At 43.2% G+C, this 23004-nt stretch overlaps 1 pseudogene; it reads left to right on the plus strand.

Annotated features, from left to right (window-relative positions):
* Positions 1-20376, plus strand: part of LOC143438339 (small ribosomal subunit protein uS12-like) — a 37886-nt pseudogene extending 17510 nt beyond the window's left edge.
* Positions 20377-23004: the final 2628 nt, after the last annotated feature.

Here is a 23004-nt window from a genome sequence, read left to right on the forward strand (position 1 = left end):
TACATCCTGTATTATCTAAATCAGTAGACTGAGACCCCTTCGAACAACTTCTTTTCTCCAACTCTCTGATGCAGATTCTTTATTCATGCATTCTCTACAATAGCCTGAAAGCATTAGGTGGCAAAATAAAACCCAAAATAATTTTGTCTTAAATGTTCTATAAAGTCCTAAACTGGATCACTGAACCTAAAACAGAAAAAGAGGAGGAGTTTCAGTGTCCAGTCAGGAGCACATAAATGAGCATTTCTGTCCATGGTGAAAGGCAAAGTATAGGTTCAGGACCCCCAAGGCCAGGTACTCAGGACAAAGGAGATGTATTCGTCCCAGAGAGACAGAAGACAGAGATAAGGGACAAAGACAGGAGATACAGGAAGAGGGAACAAGGGAGAGGGAGAAAAGGAGCTGGAAGAGGGGGAAGGAGTATTGTCCCAGGGTAGGGGACAGAAAACTGAGTCTGGTTACAGAGGAGACAGGCATGGCCCACAGGCAAATGTCGGGTTATAAAGATAAAGAGGAAACCCTGAGGTAGGATGAGGTGTGTAATTTTTTTTTGCTATTTTTATTTTTTATTGGATATTTTATTTACATTTAAGATGTTATCCCCTTTCCCCATTTCCCCCCACCCACCCAGGAACCCCCTATCCCATCCCCTCTCCTCCTGCTTCTATGAGGATGTGTCCCCACCCTTGAATTCCACCCTTGAATTCCCCCACACTGGGGCATCCAGCCTTCATGGGACCAAGGACTTCCTCTCCCACCTATGCCCAACAAGGCCATCCTCCCCTACATATACAGCTGGAGCCATGGGTCCCTCCCTGTGTGCTCCCAGGCTGGTGGTTTACACACTGGGAGCTCTGGTTGGTTGGTATTGTTGCTCCCCCCATGGGGCCTCAAACCCTTTCAGCTCCTTACTGAAAGCTGCTTCTCTCTAACTTCTCCATTGGGAACCCCATGATCAGATCAGTGGTTAGCTGTGAGCATCCACTCTGTATATGTCAGACTCTGGCAGATCTCTAAGGAGACAGCTATATCAGGCTCCTGTCAGCATGCACTTCCTGGCATCCACATCAGCATCTACTTTTGGTGACTGCACATGGGATGGATACCCAGTCAGAATGGCTAAGATCAAAAACTCAGGTGATAGCAGATGCTGGTGAGGATGTGGAGAAAGAGGAACACTCCTGTGGGAATGTTCATCCTTGCAGCCATCCTGAGCCATATACCTGGCAAGAGACTTGATTATAATGGCCTACAACACCTGAGTACACTCTGATAACATCTTGTTTTAGATACCCAGGATTTTCCCTTGGGTGTGTGAGACTTAAAGGTGTGTGACTTAAGGTCGTGACTTAGAGATCAGATTTAGAGACAAGACCTAAGGGCATGACTTAAAGGCGTGACTTAGAAGTGAGACATATAAAAGGCAAGAGGCAGACAGAAGAAATTATTATTAAGTATTAGGCACTTGGAGTAGGCACTTGAGACTCGAGGCAGGAACCAGGAATTAGACACTTGTACTTGGATGAGACTAGAACTCGAGACTAGAACTTGGAACTTGGAACTTGGAGGCACTAGGGACTAGGAACTCAAGACTTGGGACTTAGACTAGGAAGAGAGACTGAAGAATAAACATGATTGAATCACACTCTGTCTGGTCTCCATTCTTCACGTCCATCCTCACTCTCTCTCTCTCTTGCTGAACCCCAACCCTCGGACTGGAGCAACTTGGGACAGTGCGGGCTCTAACAATTTAGCCCCCAAGGCTTTTGGCAGTGCGGGTTCCAACATTGACAAAGCTGTCCGCAACATTTGTGACGCCCAACGTGGGGCAGCTCGTGCCGCAACACACTCCACCATTGTTGGTGGGATTGCAAGCTGGTACAACCACTCTGGAAATCAGTCTGGCAGTTTCTCAGAAAATTGGACATAACATTACCTGAGCTATACCATTCCTGGGCATATACCCAGAAGATGCTCCAACATATAACAAGGACATATGCTCCACTATGTTCATAGCAGCCTTATTTATAATAGCCAGAAGCAGGAAAAAAAAAAAAAAAGATGTCCTACAGGAATGGATACAGAAAATGTGGTACATTTACACAATGGAGTGTTTACTCAGCTATTAAAAACAATGAATTCGTGAAATTCTTAGGCAAATGGATGGAACTAGAAAATATCATCCTGAGTGAGGTAACCCAATCACAAAAGAACACACATGGTATGCACTCACTGATAATTGGATATTAGCCCAAAAGCTTGAAATACCCAAGATACAACTCACAAACCACATGAAGCTCATGAAGAAGGAAGACCAAAGTGTGGGTACTTCAGTCCTTCTTAGAAGGAGTAACAAAATACTCATGGGAGCAAATATGGAGACAAAGTGTGGGACAGAAACTGAAGGAGGGCCATCTGGAGAGGTGTGTAATTTTAATTTGGTATCCTAATTGGGTGAATCAGAGGAGGCTTTTGATTGCTAGACTTCAATTCTTTGATAGCTGAAACTTGGTACTCAGCCTCAGAAGGAAGTGGCCAAATAAGGGAATAGACCGCGGTGGCCAGCTTCAGGAATACAATCTAAAGGTTTTTAGCAAGGCAGACAGAACTGGAGAGAAGGGCAAGGCCTGCCAGAGCCACGTTTGCCACTCTCTTGCCATGAGATGGCCAGAGTCCCTTCCCGTGACTGCTGGAGATTAAAGTCAGGTCCTCACACTTGTAGGCCTTAGTGACTGAGCCATTTCCCTAGTCCTTGAATGTCTTACTGTAAATGTGTCATGGTGTTGTAACATGGTAACATTAGGAGATACTGGGCAAAGGGACACAGGCATCCCCGTAAGCACATCCAGCCTTTTGGCATTGCAACTTTGTTGTTTGCAAAGTGTATACAACTAAGTTACTTAAACAGACATTCTCCTGATGTAAATTTAAGTAAATTTACAGTTTTGTATTGGGTTATGTTCATAGCTGTCCTGGGGGCACATGTAATCCAGGGCTACAGGTTGGATACACCTGCATGATGCTATCAAGACAACTCTTTTTTAAATTTTTTGTCTCGTCCATCCCCCTCTAGTGTGTGGGGGTGTGTGACGAGAGTGACTAAACATCTGACTCTTCTGGCTCCACCTTCTGAGCGTTGGTATTACAGACCCGCACCACCACTGCATTTGTACAGAGCTGGTGATCATGCATGCTGGCTTCCCTACCAGCTGGCTATATCATTAGTCTTCTGTAAATCAAAGTTTACAAAATAAAAAAATGTAAGCCAGGTGCAGTGATACATATCTGTGGCTACAGCTAATAAGGAGACTGATGCAGGAGGATTATTTAAACCCAGGTATTAGCAACAAGCCTAGGTCATATAGAAAAGTCTCACTACTTACATATCTAAAAATAAAATAAAACAGGATGAACAGTGGCTCAATCTCAATCAATCAGTCAATCACTCACAAATAAAAGGCTCTGAGTGTAACAGTGTTTCACTAGCATACAAGATCCGAGCAGAGAGGAGGGACCAGTGCCAGGGAGGCTACTGTTATGCAATAGTTTCCTCTGAGACTGAAACGGTCCATTCTGCCAGAAAGCTCCTTTAACAGGAAGGTAAACAACTCAAAGTTGCTTTAGGAAGTCCCTGAAACTGACCAGATGCCCTGGGCCCCTCCTACCTTCATAAACCATAAGGGGTAAGCATACCTCTCAGACTAACAGAGCTAAATTGCAAAGAAAGATCTTAAGATCAGACCAGCCACCTGCAAGTTTAGACCTAGAGAGGCAGCTGGAAAGGACATTCCAAAGTTGCCTGCAGCCTGTGCAGGTTCCCAGCTTTGTGAGCTGTCACACATGCGGGGTGGGATTGGTCACGCAGCTGTCCCTGAGTCATTTCTGCTCCTGTAAGCAACCCTTTACCCATACCCCTGTAAGTAACTTGGATAAAGGTCATTGGTTCACCACATCGGATTTTGGTGGTGTTGGCACTTTGTTCTGTCATGGACTCCCTATTTGAGGTGAGTAGACATGTACATTTTTCTCCCCGGAGAAAGTTTTGTCACATAATGACCAGGGGGAAAAGAAATGTTTCTGAGAGTAAGACCATTTGCTGGGCCTGCAAAGGAGCCACCTAACTACCATTTGTAACTCCAGTTCTGTTTTCCAGGACTCTGCATGCACGTGGTGTGCAGAAATGCATGCAGGCAAAACATCTACCATAAAAATTAAAAAATTAAAAACCTTTTAAAAGGGAAAGAGAAGCTGTGTGGTGGTGACACACACCTTTAATCTCAGAACTCAGGAGGCAGAGGCCAGCAAATCTCTGAGTGTGAGGCAGAAATCCTGTCTCAAAAAAGGAAAGAGAAGGGAGAGAGAAGGAGGAGAAGGAGACAGAGATGGAGACAGAGATGAAGAAGAAAGGAAGGAAAGAAAGAAAGGAAGAAAGGAAGGGAGGGAGGGAGGGAGGGAGGGAGGGAGGGAGGGAGGGAGGGAGGAAGAGGCCAGGCATGCTTTCCCCCACCCCCTTTGGTAACTGGTAGTTATTATCAAAGAGAGGTGGCTCAGCGGTTAAAAGCACTGACTGCTCTTCCAGAGGTCCTGAGTTCAATTCCCAGCAACCACATAGTGGCTCCTAACCACCTGTAATGGGATCAGATGCCCTCTTCTGATGTGTCTAAAGAGAGTGATAGTGTACTCACGTAAAATAAATAAATAAATCTTAAAAAAAAAAGACTAATAAAAATAGAAAGTAAAAAATTAAAAAAAAAGAAAAATACAAATTCAAAGGTTTGTTATTGATAATTTCAAAAGGCAACTGTTCAAACTATTTTTATTGATTCAAACATCAATCTCTCAGCTGCTCAGCTTCCTGCCATTCGTCAGCACCTGGCTCTCTCAGCCACCTCTGGGGACTCAAACTTAACCACACCACCCCTGGACTGTGCACCCTCCATTTTGATCTTGGCATATAGCACACGGCCACACTCGCTGAGTCTGTCCTTTAGTAAGTTCCAGCTTTCAAAGTATTATAGTTCAGGAATCAAAAGCTCTCTTTTGGCTCACCTAATTAACCTGTGCAATCAAAATTAAAAACCTCATCCTATCACAGGGTTCCCCGTTTACCTTTATAAACTGCCTACTGCCTATGGGCCACGTCTGTCTATTCAGAGGCAGACCTTTGTCCCCCTGGGGCACATATCCTTCCCTCCTCTCTTGTTCCTTTTCCCTTCTCCCTTATCCTCTGTCTCCTGTCTTTATCTCTTATCCCTTTCTCTTTGTCCCTCTGGGAAAAATAAGCATCCTTTGCTAAGAATTTGATCGTGGAGTGTTTTGTACTGATACTGGTATTTTACAGAGCCTACGAGGCTTCCTCCAAAGTCGCACGGCTTCACCTCAATGACTGTCAACATTAGTCCATTCACTCAATGCCAGCATCCAGTGCCAGACACAGAGCAGGAAGCATACACTCCAGGTTGTTGATGCCCATGCAATCAACTGTAATTCCCATGTGCTCAAGGGCCATGCATGTAACCATGAGTTTTCCCACCTGTGCCCCAGTTCCTGAAATATCAACTCTGAGATTTAATTATATCTGAATAAATTCCTACACCATAACCTTGGGCTTATTCCCCAACTAGCTCATAACTTGATTAACTCATTTGTTCTATTTGATGAGTGCTACATGGCTGACTACCTCGTCTTAGCTTCATGTATTTGTTTCCTGAGAGTTCAGGATGAATCTCATCCCACACTGGACTCTATCCCAGAGTTCCTCTCTCCCTACTGGAACTCCCACCTCCTGGTTCTTGCCTCAGCTCATTGGCCAATCAGCTTTTTATTGACAGGTAATGCTTCCATACAGTACACAAGAGATTCTCTCTACATTTCCACCCTTAGTCCAACAAAAGATACTTTCTCTTTCAATAATAAACTATATACAATAATAACAATTATAAAAACTATCAGGTAAGATTTACATTCATAATGTCCAGTCCATATGTATTTGGTAATCTTGGAGAAAATATTCTACTGTCTGTCTTATCTTGGTGAGTTTAGAGTTCTGTACCTAAATCAATTTCTATCATAACTTGTATTACCAACCTAAAGCATCTTATATATAGTTTGTTTGCTTGTTTGTTTGTTTTCAAGACAGGGTTTCTCTGTATAGCCTTGGCTGTCCTGGAACTCACTCTGTAGACCAGGCTGGCCTCGAACTCAGAAATCCGCCTGCCTCTGCCTCCCAAGTGCTGGGATTAAAGGCGTGCGCCACCACTGCCCGGCGCATCTTATATTTAAAAAACATTTTCTAAGATTCTAAACAACTTAAGTTTAATTATGAGATTATGACTATCTAGTCTTCAATCCCATCAGAGACCTGAGAAGGAGTAAATATCTGGAGTATGCAGGAAGTACAGGCAAGCAGCTCACAGAACTATAGAAATGACAGAGAAAACTGTTGGCTTGGACAGCCCCGGCCCCTGTCCCATGCAGGTTTCTCTGTGTTGTTGACGCATCATCTTCTGCCTTCTGACCCAGAGTACCTGACAAACTATTCTATGAAGCAAGAGTTATGAAGAATTTGCATAGCTTGTCCCTGTAAAGCTGGGCATTCAACTTCCCTACATCTTGTTTGTCTAGTTTGGACAGCATATTGTCATTAGTTGAAGCAAGGGCAATTTCTTGCCCACCCCCCAGAGGCTAGCTTGCCACACATGAAGCAAAGTCCATAAGGAGGTTCTCTGCATCTTCTCTGAAGTAGAATAGGGATGCTGTGAGGAGCAGACCTGTCTCACTGTCGAAAAAGCCTTTTGTTAATAAAGCTTCCTTAAATGCCATATTCTGTAGATTTCCAAGGTTTTTGAAGACCATCTGTCTGTCTATGGTATATCTAATTTGTTTCTAGCTACTTATTATCTGTTCAACTTTGAAAACACCTTGCTGTAATTAACTAGACTAGTATCTAACATGACCGTGAGTTTGCTTGTCTAACTGCTAACTTGCAGTTTGTATTAATCCGAAACAGTTTGCAGTAGCAGCTTTGAAGGACTAGAACTTCACACCACATAGGTACAACACCTTAAACAAGAGTTGAGACATATATACATAGTGTTTGCTGTAGCAAAATATGATCCTGAATCTATCAATAACCAAATCCGTACCAATGTCAAAATGTGTGTCTTGATGTGCTAATAGTAAATCCATTAATCTACCCTTGTATCCTGTTATTCCTCTGTTCCCCCCTTTTTTCTTTCATCCCTTCTCCCACTTTTCTCCTTAACACTAGACGAGAGAGAAGGAATAAGGAAAGAAAAAGCAAGAAGAAAAGAAACTCCTGGATCTAACCTCCCTTATTTGTTTTCTCCCTGCCCAAGACCATAACAACTTGTAATTGCCCCCTTAAATAATGACAAACATCCACCGTCCATTGAATGACCAAAACCCACCCACCCCACCTCTTGGGAATGGGGGTCATCACCTTCTTAAAATTGCTTCCCACTGTCTGGGGGCATCATTTCCTTTTGGTGCTCATAAAAATTGAGATAGTGGCCTGTCTTAAGAAAGCTAGCTATATCCAGTCTTTGTGTGTTGAGAAAGGTCAGGCTTAAATGAAGCCCTGACTGGAACAGTCTGAGAGGCTGGACCAGTAGGGGTCATCTGGGGTCAGCAGCTTTCTTTGAAGCTGTCCTGGAATAAGTTTTTTGATGAAATGGCTATTAAGGCGATCTGAGTTTGCATCAAGCAGGAGGCCAGATACAAGGCTTCACTATATAGTTCAGGATCAGTCACACTCAAACTTGTTTGTCAACACAGGCTGGCTGGACTTGCAATCCCGCCTCCTCAACTGGGACAAAAGGCACGTGCTGCCACCACCTCCATTTAACGTAATGTTTTTAAGGTTCATCCACATTGCAGCCTGTGTCAGGATTGATTCACTTTCAAGATGAATAATGTTTTAGTCTCTGTATACCTCACATTCAGTTCATCCAGTTGTCTGTATATAAACACATACTGAGTGTTTATGGGCTCAGTACTGAGCTGAGTAAATGGCTTAGTTGGTAAACATCACTTATTGTGCAAGCCTACAGACCTGTGTTTGATTCCCTACAACCTATATTTACAAAGCCAGAGATGGTGCAATGCATCGCTAATCCCATCACTCCTAAGGTGAGGCTTGAGGGCCAGCTAGTCTGGACTGCCTAGCTCAGTGGCCAGAGCAAGAAGAGAGCCTACCTCAAAACAACGGAGGAGGAAAGAACCGACTTCTGAAATGTTCTCTGACCCTCACAGGTACACTGTGGCACATGTGTGTCACACACACACACACACACACACACACACACACACACACACATACACATACACACGTCTTTTTTATGTAGGCTGTTTCCACTGTTTAGCTATTACAAATAGTTTCCGTATCCTGTGTATCCTTAAGAATTACACTTCTTTGGTAATATCATGACTATCTCACCCAGGGCAGTTGAAATGCAAAGTTTGCTCCTCTGTTTCATCCCTACTCCAGGTCACCTCCTAAACACTTTGCCTAGAAAAACAGGCACAGAATTCTGCCTTGGGAGAGCAGGGCAAGATCGAGAAGACAGAGGTACCAGAGAGATGCCACAGAGCACAGAGCCCAACAGAAACTGAGCCAAGACTGGCTGGGGGGGTGATTAAAGAGTTAAAGAATGGGGATTAGATCTCAAATAGTCAAAGGAGATTTTGCCCAAACAGATGTGTCAACAACTGTCACTCATCTGAACAAAGCCTGCCACCAGAAAAGCCAGTTTGGCAGCTTAGAAGGAGGAGAGGAGAGAAGTCAAAAAAGTTTTTGACTTGAATATTGCAAACTCACAGTTTGAACTTTCTTGTTTCTGTGTTTGTTTGTTTTGTTACTCTGCTAATCTCTACTCTGCTGTAAGTAATTTCTGAAATTAATCTGAGCGTTACAGATGCATAAGTCATTCATGGAGCCGCAGTTAAAGTCTTTCATCAGCCTTTGAAATGCTTGCCTGGGTGTGCAGGAGCAGGGAATTGCCAAATGTGCATGTCTCATGCTTTCATTTAAAAAACAAAACAAAACAAACTTTCCATTTCTTTCTCTTTTTTTTCTGTATTTCAGTTAGAAATGTTAATTTGTGGTGTGTCTGTGTGTGTGTCTGTGTGTGTGCATGCACACATACATGTGTGAGTGTGTATATAATATTGCACAGGAGCTGTCCACCTAGCGTTTTTTGAGACAGAGTCTCTCATGATCCTGAATCTCATCAAGAAGTCTGGGCTAGCTGGCCACTGATCCCTGGAAACCTCCTGTATCTGACCCTGAGCCTGGCACAGGGTCACCTGCACAGGCCACTGCAAGGATGTTTTTAAAAGAGATCAAACTCAGGTCTTCAGGTTTATGTAACTGGCACTTTTCCAACTGACCTATCTCCCCAGGACCCCAGATCCCCTATACCCAAATATTAGATTTTTTTTTTTTTAGACAGGTTCTTAATGTGTAAACTCTGACTGGCCTAGAACTTGCTATGCTATCATGCCCAGCCCCAAACATATCCATATTCTTCTCCAACCCCCTCCCTTTCTCATCTTGAAAGTGATTTTTGCTATGTATGCCATACTGGCCTACAGTTCATAGTAATCCTCCTGCCTCAGCCTCATTTGTGCTAGGATTACTTGCATCATCTTACCTAGGATGTACTTAAGTGCTAGATTATTTATCTGGTATGTGCAAGCCATGAGTTTTACACACACACACAGACACACACACACACACACACACACACACAATTAACTTCTGTGAGTCTGAAGTATTGGCCCCCTCCTGTAATTTCAGTGCCCTGGAGCTTAAGTTTAAGACCAACCTGTGCTACATAGTGAATTCCAGGATAGCTTGAGCTACATGGTAGTAAGGCCCTGTATCAAATAAACAAACAAAATCAAATGTCTAAGTGTAAAATAAAAATTTAGCACAATTCTATTTTATTTATTTTAAATGAAGCCTAAAAATAAAATATCAGAAGTCTTATATTTGTAGTTGCCAAAATTAACTTGTATTTTCAACGATGCCTGATCTTTGTGGTCTAAAAGAGATTTCCGTTGTGCTGGGTATGGGATCCAGGGCCTTGTGCAAGCTTGACTCTACCACTGAACTATATCCTCATCTCCCTAAAGAGGTTTGAAGAAGAAAAGGAGAAGAAAGGAGTACGAATAATGGCTTTAGACATGTGTGAGGCCCTGGGGTGGGATCCCTACCTTACACCATAAAACCAAAACCAATGCTTATGTGGGCTAATGAGGGCTACATGTATAGTATCCTTAATTGGATGTGTTGTCAAATCTGTATCTGGGGTGAGTAGATGTTTGCTCATCTCTCCCCAGGAATAGAGTCACACAGAAGAGAAAAGTCATTGGCTCAGAGAAAACACACACACACACACACACACACACACACACACACAAAGCCCTAAGATGAGAGAGACCATAAGTATCAACTCCGAAAGGGGGAGGACCAATTCCAGAGATATTAAAAGCTAATCACAGGCTTGGTACCCACTGGCTGTGGGAACCATGGAGACAGTAGCGTGGTCTAAGGTCAGGGGCAAATCACTAGGTAATTCGTGATGACTAATTAGAGACAGGTGAGCAAGGATCAGGGCTGGGAAAGATAATGTGGCATCTTCAGGGAAGTACTTCTGCCCAACAAGTCCAGGGCTCAGGAGCTGTCTATGTAAGAGTCACTGTACACCAGTAATTACAGGTCTGGCAAGAGCTGAAACTGCATGGGAGAATACAAAATGGGGATGAACACATGTAGTAAGTCTCACCTTCAGGTCCCTGTGCCTCTCACCTCACAGCAGGGCTGAACTGGTTTTGTCTGTGGTTCTGGCTATAGAGGACTAGCCACGTCAAAAAGCAAATCAAATTGTGCACTTAAAAAGATATGGAGCCAGGCAGGAGAGGCACACATCTTTAATCTCAGCACTCAGGAGGCAGAAGCAGACAGATGTTTGTGAATTTGAAGCCAGCCAGATCTACAGAGCAAGTTCCAGGACAGCCAGGATCACACAGAGAAATCCTGTATCCAAACCCCACTTCCTCCAAAAGAAGCTATAGTTTGGGAAGCTGAGAGATGGTACAGTTAGTTAGAAGCACATGTTGCTCTCCAGAGGACCGAGTTCAGATCCCAACACTTACATGGTGGCTCACAACTGTCTATACGCCCAGTTTCTGGAGATATGATGCCCTCTTCTGACTTTCAAGGGCACCAGCATTACATGGGATGCACATACATACAGGTAGATAAACATTCATATGCAAAAAATTTAAGATGACACAATTTGAGTATCTTTGAAAATTAAAACATGGGGTAGTGGGAAGAAGGTTCTGGGACAGCTGACATGGTAGTGTTCAGTAGAATAATTTATAAAAGGGAAGCTTTTTCATGTGTCCTTTCCACTAGAAACAGCCAGACTGGCATCCTCTCTCTTGGGGGTTTGCTCTTTGTTGAGAGTTATCAATCTGAAAGCCCTTTTAACAGCAGTGCCATTGGGTTATGATGAATCTCAGATGGCTACTGTACCTCCATACATGCTCATACACACACACACACACACACACACACACACACACCACCTATTTTCTTATCCTCTTCCACTATCCCCCAAGTCCCCATCCCATTGTCTTATCTTCGTCTTTTCCCTTTGTGACCCATTGGGTTTAACCAGGGCCTCTCCAGTGGGCATGGGCGTGGAACTATCCACTGAGGCATGAGTCACTTATCAGTGACTACATCACTGAAGACAATAACTTTCTCCCTAGCAGTTGCCAGCAGCTCTGCTGGGTGAGGCTGAGAACCATGAGCCTTCCCGTGTCTGAATGTCTTTAGACTCCCGTGTCAGCCTTCTGCAGGACCCATGCATGTAGCCACTGTTACTACAAGTTCTTGAGTGACATGGCCATGTCATGCCCATAAAAACACACACACACACACACACACATTACAAATCTTCCCCATCCTCCTAACCTTATATTGTATTTTTCCTTTTCTTCTAAAAGTCTTTCCTCAGCCTTGGATGGAGTAACACGGAGGCCACAGTTAAGGCTGAGCACTCAGTTCTCACAGCACAATGACCAACCACGTGTCTCAGCACTTACCCGCTATTCAACGCAAAGAGGAGCATCTTTACTGAAGGCTGAGGACAGTCTATGTCTGGACAACGTGTTCATTCAGTAAAACAAAAAATTAGGTTCATACCTGGGGCCTTTAACCTCCTCAGACCAGTCCACAGTACTGGGCTTGAAGAAAGGGCCTCAGAGTCAATCAAAAATCAATTGGCTACAGCCATAGCAGTCATAACAGAACACACCTCTTGCTTGGCGAGTTGGCATTGTAACATTCGAGATCCAAAGCTGAGAAAGCCCACTACAGACTTTTCTCCTCTAGCAGCCTACAGACAGCAGCTCCTGTGAGGACTAGGAAGAAGCAATATATATATATATATACATTATATATATGTATATATATATATATATATATATATATATATATACATATATATATGTATATATATATATGTATATATATATATATTGGCTATATATATGTATGTATATGGTTTTGGTGGGGTGCTAAGGGGGGGAAAAAACCTCTGGAGTTGTTTTGGCTACCAGCTCTTTTTTTGTTGTTGTTGTTGTTGTTTTTTGTTTTTTGTTTTTTTTGAGACAGGGTTTCTCTGTGTAGCCCTGGCTGTCCTGGAACTCACTCTGTAGACCAGGCTGGCCTCGAACTCAGAAATCCGCCTGCCTCTGCCTCCCAAGTGCTGGGATTAAAGGCGTGCGCCACCACCGCCCGGCTCTGGCTACCAGCTCTTAAGGAGGTGTACTACACCTGACACTTGGATTTTTCATTAATAACCTATAGCTTCTGGGATCATTACATGTGGTGTATCTGTTTAAACTCTTCTAAAATTAGAAACACGATTTTTGTTTTTATTTTATTCTAAGGGTCTCACTATATAGCCTTCTGTCCTAAGAACCCACCACGTAGACCAAGTTGACCTCAAACTCACAGAGATCTGCCTGCCTTTGCCTCCCATGTGCTAGAATTAGAGGAGTGTGACCCCATATTTGGCTTTCTTTTTTATTTTTATGTACTTACTTGAGGGAGGAGTACACAGGCCACCATGAACGTGGGAGATTAAAGGAGAACTTCTTTTTGTTTGTTTGTTTTTTGTTTTGTTTTTTGGTTTTCCGAGACAGGGTTTCTCTGTGTAGCCCTGGCTGTCCTGGAACTCACTCGGTAGACCAGGCTGGCCTCGAACTCAGAAATCCGCCTGCCACTTAAAGGAGGATTTCTAATCCATATTCTTCTTTCACCCTATGGATCCTAGGTTCAAACTCAGGTCGTCAGGCTCCACAGCCAATGTTCTTAGCTGCTGAGCCATCTCACCAGCCCAAGAACATAGGTTTTGATGTCTCACCTCAACAGAACTGCTTCAAGAAAGGAGAGCCAAGTTGAAAAAACTTGGCAGAAAGTTTATCCACCACTCACAAACTGTGAGTTCCTAATGGCATGGCCTGTGTGACTGAATTACACGGTAATTCTGAAGCACCTGTAGAGCAAGACATTAACAGAGGGCTTGGAGAGACAGCTCCATGGATAAAGCACCTGCCAGCAACTGTACCGGCCTGGATCAAGATTCCCAGAAGCCACACAAGAGCTGGGCAGACAGGCAGCCACCTGTAAACTGAACATTCAGGAAGCAGAGACAGAGAGGGGGATCCCCAGAGCAAACTGGTTAGCTTCATCAGCTAGAATTAGCAAGCTCTGGGTTCAACAAGAAACCCTGCCTTATTAAGTAAAATAAAGAATGATCAAGAAAGATATCAGCCTTGGGCCTCGAATGTACACATATGTGTACACCTCCTCCCACCCCACTCCCCATACACACAAGAAAGAAAGAGAAGTTAACAGGGAAGAATAGTGTTCTGAAAGAGCCAGCGTTGAAAATGCAATCCAAACAGGGCAAGAATTGTAGAGAGATCTGGAATCTCTCCTTCCAGAAGTGATTGGCAGCAAATTAACAATGCTACTTGACCTGTTTGTTTGTTTGTTTGTTATTTGTTTTTTAAAGACAGGGTTTCTCTGTGCAGCCATGGCTATCCTGGAACTCCCTCTGAAGACCAAAACCCAGAGATCTTGCCTGCCTCTGCCCCCTGAATGCTGGCATTAAAGGCATGTGCTACCACCACCTAGCTAATTTTAATTTTTGTTATTGTGTTGTTTTGTTTTTGAGGCAGTCTCATATAGACCAGGTTAGCCTGAAACTCACTATGTAACTCAGGCTGGCCCTGGCTCCTTTGCCAGCCTCCTTTGTAGTGTGTTTACAGGAGTGCACCACCAAACCAAACACAAACTAATGGTTCTGAGGGTAACAGAGCAGGAGGAGGACCCTCCTTAGAAGAGCTCACTAACGCTGCTAAACACATTTGTTATGACCTTCGAGCTTGAGGCCAGCTACTCAATTTACTGTCCATCATCTGGTTTGAGTTTTGTTGTTGTTTTTGGTTTTTGTTTCTACTATTGAACATGCTTTTTGAAGCACATGAATAATCCAGACATTAGGATTTTCAGTTGACGATCTTGGCTTCTGGAAAGTGGCCACCTGTGAGGAGAGTTTTCATAACACTAGACAGCCACAGTGTGAAGAAATTAAGAGAAAGATAGGTAATCATGTCATTTCATGTATCTGTATGTGATGGATTGCTCTGATTCCACACTGTCAAAGACTTCAGATTTAAAATATACATAAAAGCATGGGGCTTTTCTATGCTGGCACTTGTTCTGAATAGTGACATAGAGCCCTTTATATGTAGTAAAAGCTTCAGGCACTTTACCTGGGCAGATAGTTAGCTATTCTAACCTGACAATGCTGGCTGACCTATTTCCCAGACATGTGGCCCATTACCTGCCATCTTAGACTCACCCTGGTTACCTCCTTCTTCATCCACCATTGATGGTGCCTTCCTCCTTCACCACCTGAGACCCTCTCTCACTCTCTCTCTCTGAGCTTTTTCTTCTCCTGCCCAGCTATAGGTTGTTCAGCTCTTCATTTAACCAATCAGAAGGTGATGGAGAACTATGTTTGACCAAATACTGAGTCATATTGAATCCCGGATGCAACCAGATCTCTGGGCACAGAAATGGACATTTGATGCAGTAGACAAAAACACCCTCTGTTGGGAGCCACAGTGAGCGTGTCAGCATTTGCCATTCCAAGATGGCGCGGGCATCCTGTCCTCCCACTAGTAAACAACTGACTGCGCAGGTACAAAAGGCAAAAAGCTCGCCAAAGTCACTGCCCATCCGGGGCGTATTATGGGTAATGAGTGAACAGCCAATCAGAAGTGAACACGTCACTCTAGGGTGTATATAAGCAGTGCCTTTTCCGGTCTTTCCGTCTTTCCGCTTCTGCTTATACAAGAAGTAAAGCCTCGTTGTAGTAACCACCCGAACACTGCCTCACGTGTCTCTTTTCGTGGGCGAAGGGGACACGGAGGGGCTCGGAACAACCCTCCAACAATACACTTATTTCTGAGTATTTATTTAAATTTGGGAAGGCAATATTAGCAAAGCACTTGGTATTTTAAGGTTGCAAATGTTATTTAGACTATTGAACACATGTAGATTCTCCTGAGTGTGGTAAGCAACGTGCAACCAGGATATGGTCATTTGTTGTTAATTCTTTTATTGGAAAAAAAAACTTGGCTTTAAATTTTTTTCCCCAAAGCTAAATTGCATATTTGGTTTTGATAAATTGTTCATTATCATATAATGAGTAACTTATTCATTACTATATATGCCTATATTATATATGAATATAAATTTTAAAAAATATATTAGGTCTTACCTTAGCTAGCCTGGAACTCAATATATAGGCCAGGATGGCTTCAAGCCAGAAGCAGTCACTCTGCCTTTACCTCCCAAGCCCTAAGGTTACAGATGTACACTACAGTGCCCAAATTCAACTGCAGTATTTTAACATTGTAGTGTGTGTGTGTGTGTGTGTGTGTGTGTGTGTGTGTGTGTGTGTTTATGCACCTATGCATTTATGTGGAGGTCAAAGGTTAACCCCTAGTGTTACTTTTGAAGAGCAACACACCTTGTTTTTTGAGACAGAATCCCCCAGTGGCAAGTCTGGAGCTCACCAACTAATCAGACTTGCTGGCCAGAAAACTCTCAGGATCCATTTCTCTCCAAATCTGCAGCATTGGGATAACAAGTGTTCACAACACATTTGGCATTTTTATGTGGTTACTGGAGATCAAACTTGGGCTCCCACAGTTGGATGGGAAGCACTTGACTGAGCTGTCTCTCCAGCCTCTAAAAATACAGTTTTAAAATATGTTAAAGAATCAATAGCTGGGCAGTGGTGGTTCACACCTCTAATCCAGCACTCAGGAGGCAAAAGCAGGTATATCTCTGTGAGATCAAGTCTAGCCTGGTCTACAAGGAGAGTTCTAGGACAACCAGGGCAATTACACAGAGAAACACTGTCTAAAAGAACAACCAACCAAACAAACATAATATATATATTTTTAATTCAGACAGATCTCATGCAGCTCTGGCTGCTATCAAGCTCAACATGTGTCCAAGGATGACTTTGAGTTAGTGACCCCTCCTGCCACCAGCCTTCTGAGTGTTAGGACTACAGGTATGCACCGCCATGCCCAGTTTGTGTGGTGCTGGAGATTAAATCCAGCTTCATATAGTCTAGGCAAGCACTTTAAAATGAGTTAGATTTCCAGTGCCAGTTCTTATTTTTATAACACTCTAAGCATTTAAAAAAAAAAAAAAAAAAAAAAGCTATAGGCCGGGCAGTGGTGGCGCGTGCCTTTAATCCAGCACTTGGGAGGCAGAGGCAGGCGGATTTCTGAGTTCGAGGCCAGCCTGGTCTACAGAGTGAGTTGTTCCAGGACAGCCAAGGCTACACAGAGAAACCCTGTCTCAAAAACAAACAAACAAAAAAAAAAAAACAAAAAAAGCTAACTTTCTTTTGCCAACAAATAAATAAATACTTCCCCCAAATAGACAAAAATAAAAAGAAACTGCTGTCAAATGACATTATTAAAGTGGACTTTTTCTTCTTTAATGATATGCTTGTTTTTAAAATATTATATAGAGGATCCAGAGCGATGGCGTAGCTATTAAGAGTACCGACTGCGTCTGCAGAGGACTGTGTTCAGTTCCCAGCACTGACTGGTTGCTTACAACCAACTTAACTCCAGTACCCAAGGATCTGAAACTTTCTTCTGGTCTCCATAGACACTAGACGTGCACATAGCATACAGATATACAGACACACAGAATACACTCAAACATAAAGTAAATAAATACTTTTAATTACAGAGAGATGGCCAACTTTTTAATCACAACTTCATTTAGGCTTCTGCTTAATACATTAAATACCTTGGTTGTTGCTGTGGCAACATATCTGCCAGAGGCAGCTTATGGGAGGAAGGTTTTACTTTGGCTCACAGTTTAAGGGAAAACAGTGTTGGGCAGACAGGTGAGGCAGAAGCATAAGGTCACACTGTGCCCACAGTCGGGAAACCTCAGGGACAAACCCTGGCACCCAGCTTGCTTTCTCCTTTTCCATTTCTGTTCAGCCTAGCATCTCAGTTTATGGGACAGTGACAGTTACATTCAAGGTGGATACTTCCCTGTCAGTCAAGTGCCTCAGACAGAAGTGTGCCAAACATTAAGGACACGAAGTTTTTATCAGGAAAAATCCCAGCTTCTCTTGGATGTATACAGTGTGAATGCTTCTATTAGAAGTTACCATTTTCCCCTGGGAAATATATGGGGCCGAGGATTGATATGACTGTTTGATACCACAGAAGGCACAACTAAATGGCCGCCAAAAAGATCAATGAATTAAATAGATACCTCCACAAACCAGGCCCAGTTATAAATAAGATGAATAACAATTGACATCCAGGGAAGAGAAATTTCCCTGAGAATTCCTTTCTTCTTTCTCTTCCAGGTAAAAATTAATCACCTGTGATGTCTGCTATTAGGAGTTCTAATCCTGATGCTGGCCTCCGAGCTTACACTACTCAGACATCCGATGGGCCTTTGACAAGGACATCAAACAGCTATAGATTGACATCACTAATCTGAAGAAATCCCTTGTTTCGCTGTCTGATGTGATCCCCCAAAATTGCAAAGGACTTTATTGGACTTGATTTTCTCTTTTACAATAGAAAAGACTGTGTACAGCTCTAGACTGTGTACAGCCCTTAAAGAAGAATGCTGCTTTTATATAGACCAGACAGGGATGGTTAAAGAGAGCATGAAAAGGTCAGAGAAGGTCTTGAGAAAAGACAGAGACAGAAAGAGAAAAAGGAGAGCTTGTACAAGAATTGGTCTTCAACTTCTCCATGATTGTTAACCCTACTTCCTTCCATTTTGGGATCATTAATTGGGTTATTTTTGCTTATTTCCTTTGGTCCCTGGGCCTTAAATAGGCTAACTTTGTGAAACAACAGATAGATGATCTGATAGCAAAATCTATTCAGATACATTATCATAAGTTAGCTATGGAGGATCATGAGACTCTAGATGAGGATGTTACTCTATCCAGGGTGCTCCCAAGTCCTATCTCCACCCAACCTAAAAAAGGAGACTTCTGCCCCTAGACCAAGCAGAGAGGGGCCACCCAGAACCCCCTCTGCCTGGCGAGCTGAATTCTTGCTAAGGCTGAGAGGCTAAGCACTGCAAGGGAATATAAATAAAAGTTAAAAATATGTTTCTGGGTTCCCTGAGGGACAAGCCTGACTGCATAGGGGTTGATGTCAAAAGTATCCCCTCTCCAGGAAAAAGACATCAGGACGGGTATGGCCCTCATGCCTCACTGAACAACGACAGGAGGACTAGAGCCATTACAAGGTCCCCTTTAATTACTGGAGGTCAGGCCTCTATCCTCGCCTTGGCAAGATTAGAATCTCCACAGCCCTTCTATACTTGGAGAAGGGAGGAGATGTCAGGGGCAGCCCTGCTTATACACTGAAGGCCTAAAATCAGCAATAGGCCTGACATACATGCCTGCTAACACAAAGTCTTGGGTCTCTATGGAAAAAACACTGAAACAGAGGGCTATGGACTATTGTAAACAGGCAGCTTTTGTTGAAATCTACCAGCCTGAGTAGTCATAGACCTTGTAAATAGGCAGCCTTCGGCAGATAGTACCAAATTAGATAAGGACAAGTGAATCATAGGCAGAGTCATAGTGACCTGACCCCTGAACCTTCACCCAGCTGATACCCTCTTCTGAAACATAGCTGTACTCCCCCTGAACACCTATGCTCCTGTGTCATCCCCTTCCCCACATCTTGCATTTTTGTGTTTATAACCCCCATGTTAAAAAGTAAAAATTATGATTTGATTAAAAAAAAAAAAACACAGTGTACCCCTGGTTCTGCTGACTTAGCTCCTGACAATCTATTTTCTTGTTCTCAGAAACACTTTGAATTATAAAACGTTATTGTGGTTTTTGTTCGTATGCTGGGTAAAATGATTTTTATTGATCTCGTTTTAAACTTCAAAGTCTGTACTGAGTTAAAATGTCCTTTAACATAATTATAGGTCATATTTATTTTCATATTGTAAAATGCTAGTTGATCTATTGAACATTTTTAAAAACTGGATTCCTTTTTGAGAATTTCATATATGAACACTGTATTTGTGTAATTTTCCCCTTTCTCTCCTTCCTCCCACGTTTCCCAACCCCCCATACTTTTAAAATGCATCTTATTATTTAATTATTGTTTATATATGTATACATGTATAAGTATATATGTTTATACAAATATTGATAAATAAAGTATTTTGAAAAAAAAAAAAAGAAGTTACCATTCTTGCTCTTTCTCTCAGGCCCGTGGCGCTGGCAAAGTGGACAACTGTTATCACCTCTGTAACTACCAGGAATCTCCGAGGTCACTGACAGGACCAGAAGTGGCATGGTAAACAGTACAAGAAAGCCCACTTAGGCACAACCCTGAAGGCCAATCCTTTTGGGGGTACCTCTCATGCAAAGGGAATTGTGCTGGAAAAAGTAGGGGTTGAAGCCAAAAAGCCAAATTCTGCCATCAGGAAGTGCGTCAGGATGCCGCTCATTAAGTACGGCAAGATCACAGCATCTGGGCCCAGTGATGGCTGCTGGAACGTCATGGGAAAATGATGAAGTTCTGGTTGCTGGATTTGGTTGAAAAGGTCATACTGTAGGTGCTATTCCTGGAGTCCATGTTGAGGTGGTTAAAGTAGCCAGTGTGTCTTTTCTTTTTTTTTTTCCTCTATACAAAGGCAAGAAGGAAAGACCAAGATCATAAAATTTTGCGATAGAAACACAGTAATAGATTTTCATATTCTGAAAAGAAGAGGAAGAGGAGGAAGAGGAAGAAGCAGCAGCACCATTCTCAGCCCAGCCCTTGGAATAGCTCATTCTGTTATGAGCAAGGCTGCAGGGAAAGGAAGACATAGCAGAGAGGCAGAGAGAGACTTGAATATGAAACCAATGTGATCTGGCCTTCATGGCACCACAGAGAGAGCTGGGTTCCAGAGAGACAGCAAGCTTCTTCGGTCCTTCAAAGGGTAGACAGACCATAAGGAGGCAGGTACTAGGAAAAGACAGGGCTGTCTTTCCAGTGGCAGCTATGTTTCCAGTTTCAGCTACTAGAGGGCAGAATTGCAGCACTAGCAAAGGTGAAGTGTTTCCAGCCCTGAAGAAGCCGGTGGCCGAATTAGGCACACATCCAGGTTATTTTTTTCTTTTTCCCTTAAAAAAAAAAAAAAAAAAAAAAAAAAAAAAAAAAGGTAAAGGTAAAGGTAAGGTGCAGGCCAGGAAAGGTTCCGGAAATGAGGGCAGGGCAGGGCAGAGCTGGTGGGTGTAACCAGGGTGTGGACTGAGCAGGAGCTGAGGTGGCACCTAACAACTGCTGATGGGACTCAGGCTGACCTCCAGGTCCTGGCGTCGCCTCAGTTGAGTGTCTAAGGTGTGGCCACCAAAAACAAGAATGTCTGATCCAGAAAGCTCCATCTTCTTTCAGAGCTGGGGGATGGGGAGTCCACCTAGGGAAGAAAGTTTTCCAAGGGAAACTCCCAGGAAAGTTGGAGGGGATCCAGAAGCAAGTAGAGACAGAGTATGGGGGTGGCTTGTCAGAAGCAAGGGATGACTTTTCAGGGGAGTGGTGAAGAAGTTCTCTTCAGTCAGTAAGCTGATAATTAAAATCCTACCAGCCTGCTTCTTCCTGGTCCTAAACCTCTGATCCCAGATCCAAACCAAGGCCCAAGAAAGACAGAGTCCTTGGGGTACCTGCCAGTCATCTAAGGTACGGTGTAAATTAGTGACTGACCAGAACACTAATTGATATCATGCACAGTGAATATGTACAATAATAAAAGGGTTTTAATTTATAAGAAGAAGACATCTTAATTGAAACTAAGCATGATGCACAGGACAGCAATCTCTGATACTCAGGAAACTGAGTATTATTAGTTCAAGGCTTACCTGAGTGAGTTCAAAGCCAGCCTGGGTAACTTTTTGAGAACCAGTCTCAAAATGAAAAACTATAAAAGAGCAGAGAACATAGCTTTCTGAAAGAATACTTGCCTAGCATGTCCGAGGTCCTAGGTTTGAGCCCCAGTACCATTTTAAAGGTGGAGGGGGCAAGGTAGGACAATTAGCCAAATATGCCAGTGGAAACCTGTAATTCCAGCCCTTAGGAGAAAACTTACAAGTCCTTCAAGGCTATATCAGCATTTGAAGTCAGCCTGGGCTATCTGGAACCTTGTCTCAAAATTAGTTCCAACCCCAGAATCTTGGGCAGGGGAGCTTGATTCAAAAGCTAACTGAGCACATGGTTTCTGGAGCTGGAGTGTCATCTGGGCTACCTGCAATAGCTGTAAACGAGAAACAAGTATATAAATAAAATGTTCAGATCGAAAGAGCAAAGAGGAGAAAGGAAAGCCAGGCAGGTTGGCGAGTCCCTAGGAACGCGTGGTGACAAGGCATCTCCCCAGGATGATGTATGAGCCAAGGCTAAATGCTAAGGAGGACGGAGTGCAAAGACCTGTGAGGGGAACCTTGCAGGCATAGGGGGAGCACTGTGCACGCTTAGGGCTTTCGTATTTATTACTTAGGCTTTGTGGGCTCTAAAAAAGGAGTTGGGTTTTATTGTGTCACAAAGCAGAGTCCATAAGAGATTTTAATAAAGGTGCCAGTTTGAATTTACTTTTATTTAGTATTGGGATTAAATTTAGTTTCAAACATGCCAGAACCCCCAACCCCCACATTCACATCCCCCTCCTTTCCCTCACATTTTTAATAGTGTTCATGGTGTCTTGTGCCTGTAATTCCAGCACTCAGAAAGCTGAGGCAGGAGGATTATAGCAAGTTCTAGGCCAGCCAAGGTTATATAAAGCAACCTTGTATAAAAAAAGCAAAACAGAACTGGTGAGATTGCTCAGGGGGCAGAGGTACTCACTGGCAAGATGATCTGAGTTCAGTACTGAGAATCCAGATGTGGGAAGGAGAGAACTGACTCCCACGAATTTTCCTTTGACCTCGACACAATGCTACGACACATAGAAAATACACTTATGTACATGTAGGCAATATATAAATAAATAAAAACAAATAGCGACCGGTGGGATGGTAACTCTAAGGAGACAAGAATGGGAGCCAAGCAGAATGGCACACACCTTTAATCTCAGCACTAGGAAGGCAGAGGTAGGTTGTTCTTTGTGAGTTCAAGGCTAGCCTGGTCTACATAGATAGTCCAAGACAGCCAGGGCTACCTAGAGAGTCCCTGTCTTAGAGGGCAGGGGGAAGAAGAAGGGGGAGGAAGAAGAGGGAGAGAAAGAGAAGGGAAAAGAAGAGGATGAGGAAGAAGAGGTGGAGGAAGAGGAAGACGAGAAGGAAGAAGAAGAGGGGGAGGAAGAGGAAGAAAAGAGTGGAG

This window comes from Arvicanthis niloticus, chromosome 25, assembly GCF_011762505.2.
Source record: "Arvicanthis niloticus isolate mArvNil1 chromosome 25, mArvNil1.pat.X, whole genome shotgun sequence".
NCBI classification, from domain to species: domain Eukaryota; kingdom Metazoa; phylum Chordata; class Mammalia; order Rodentia; family Muridae; genus Arvicanthis; species Arvicanthis niloticus.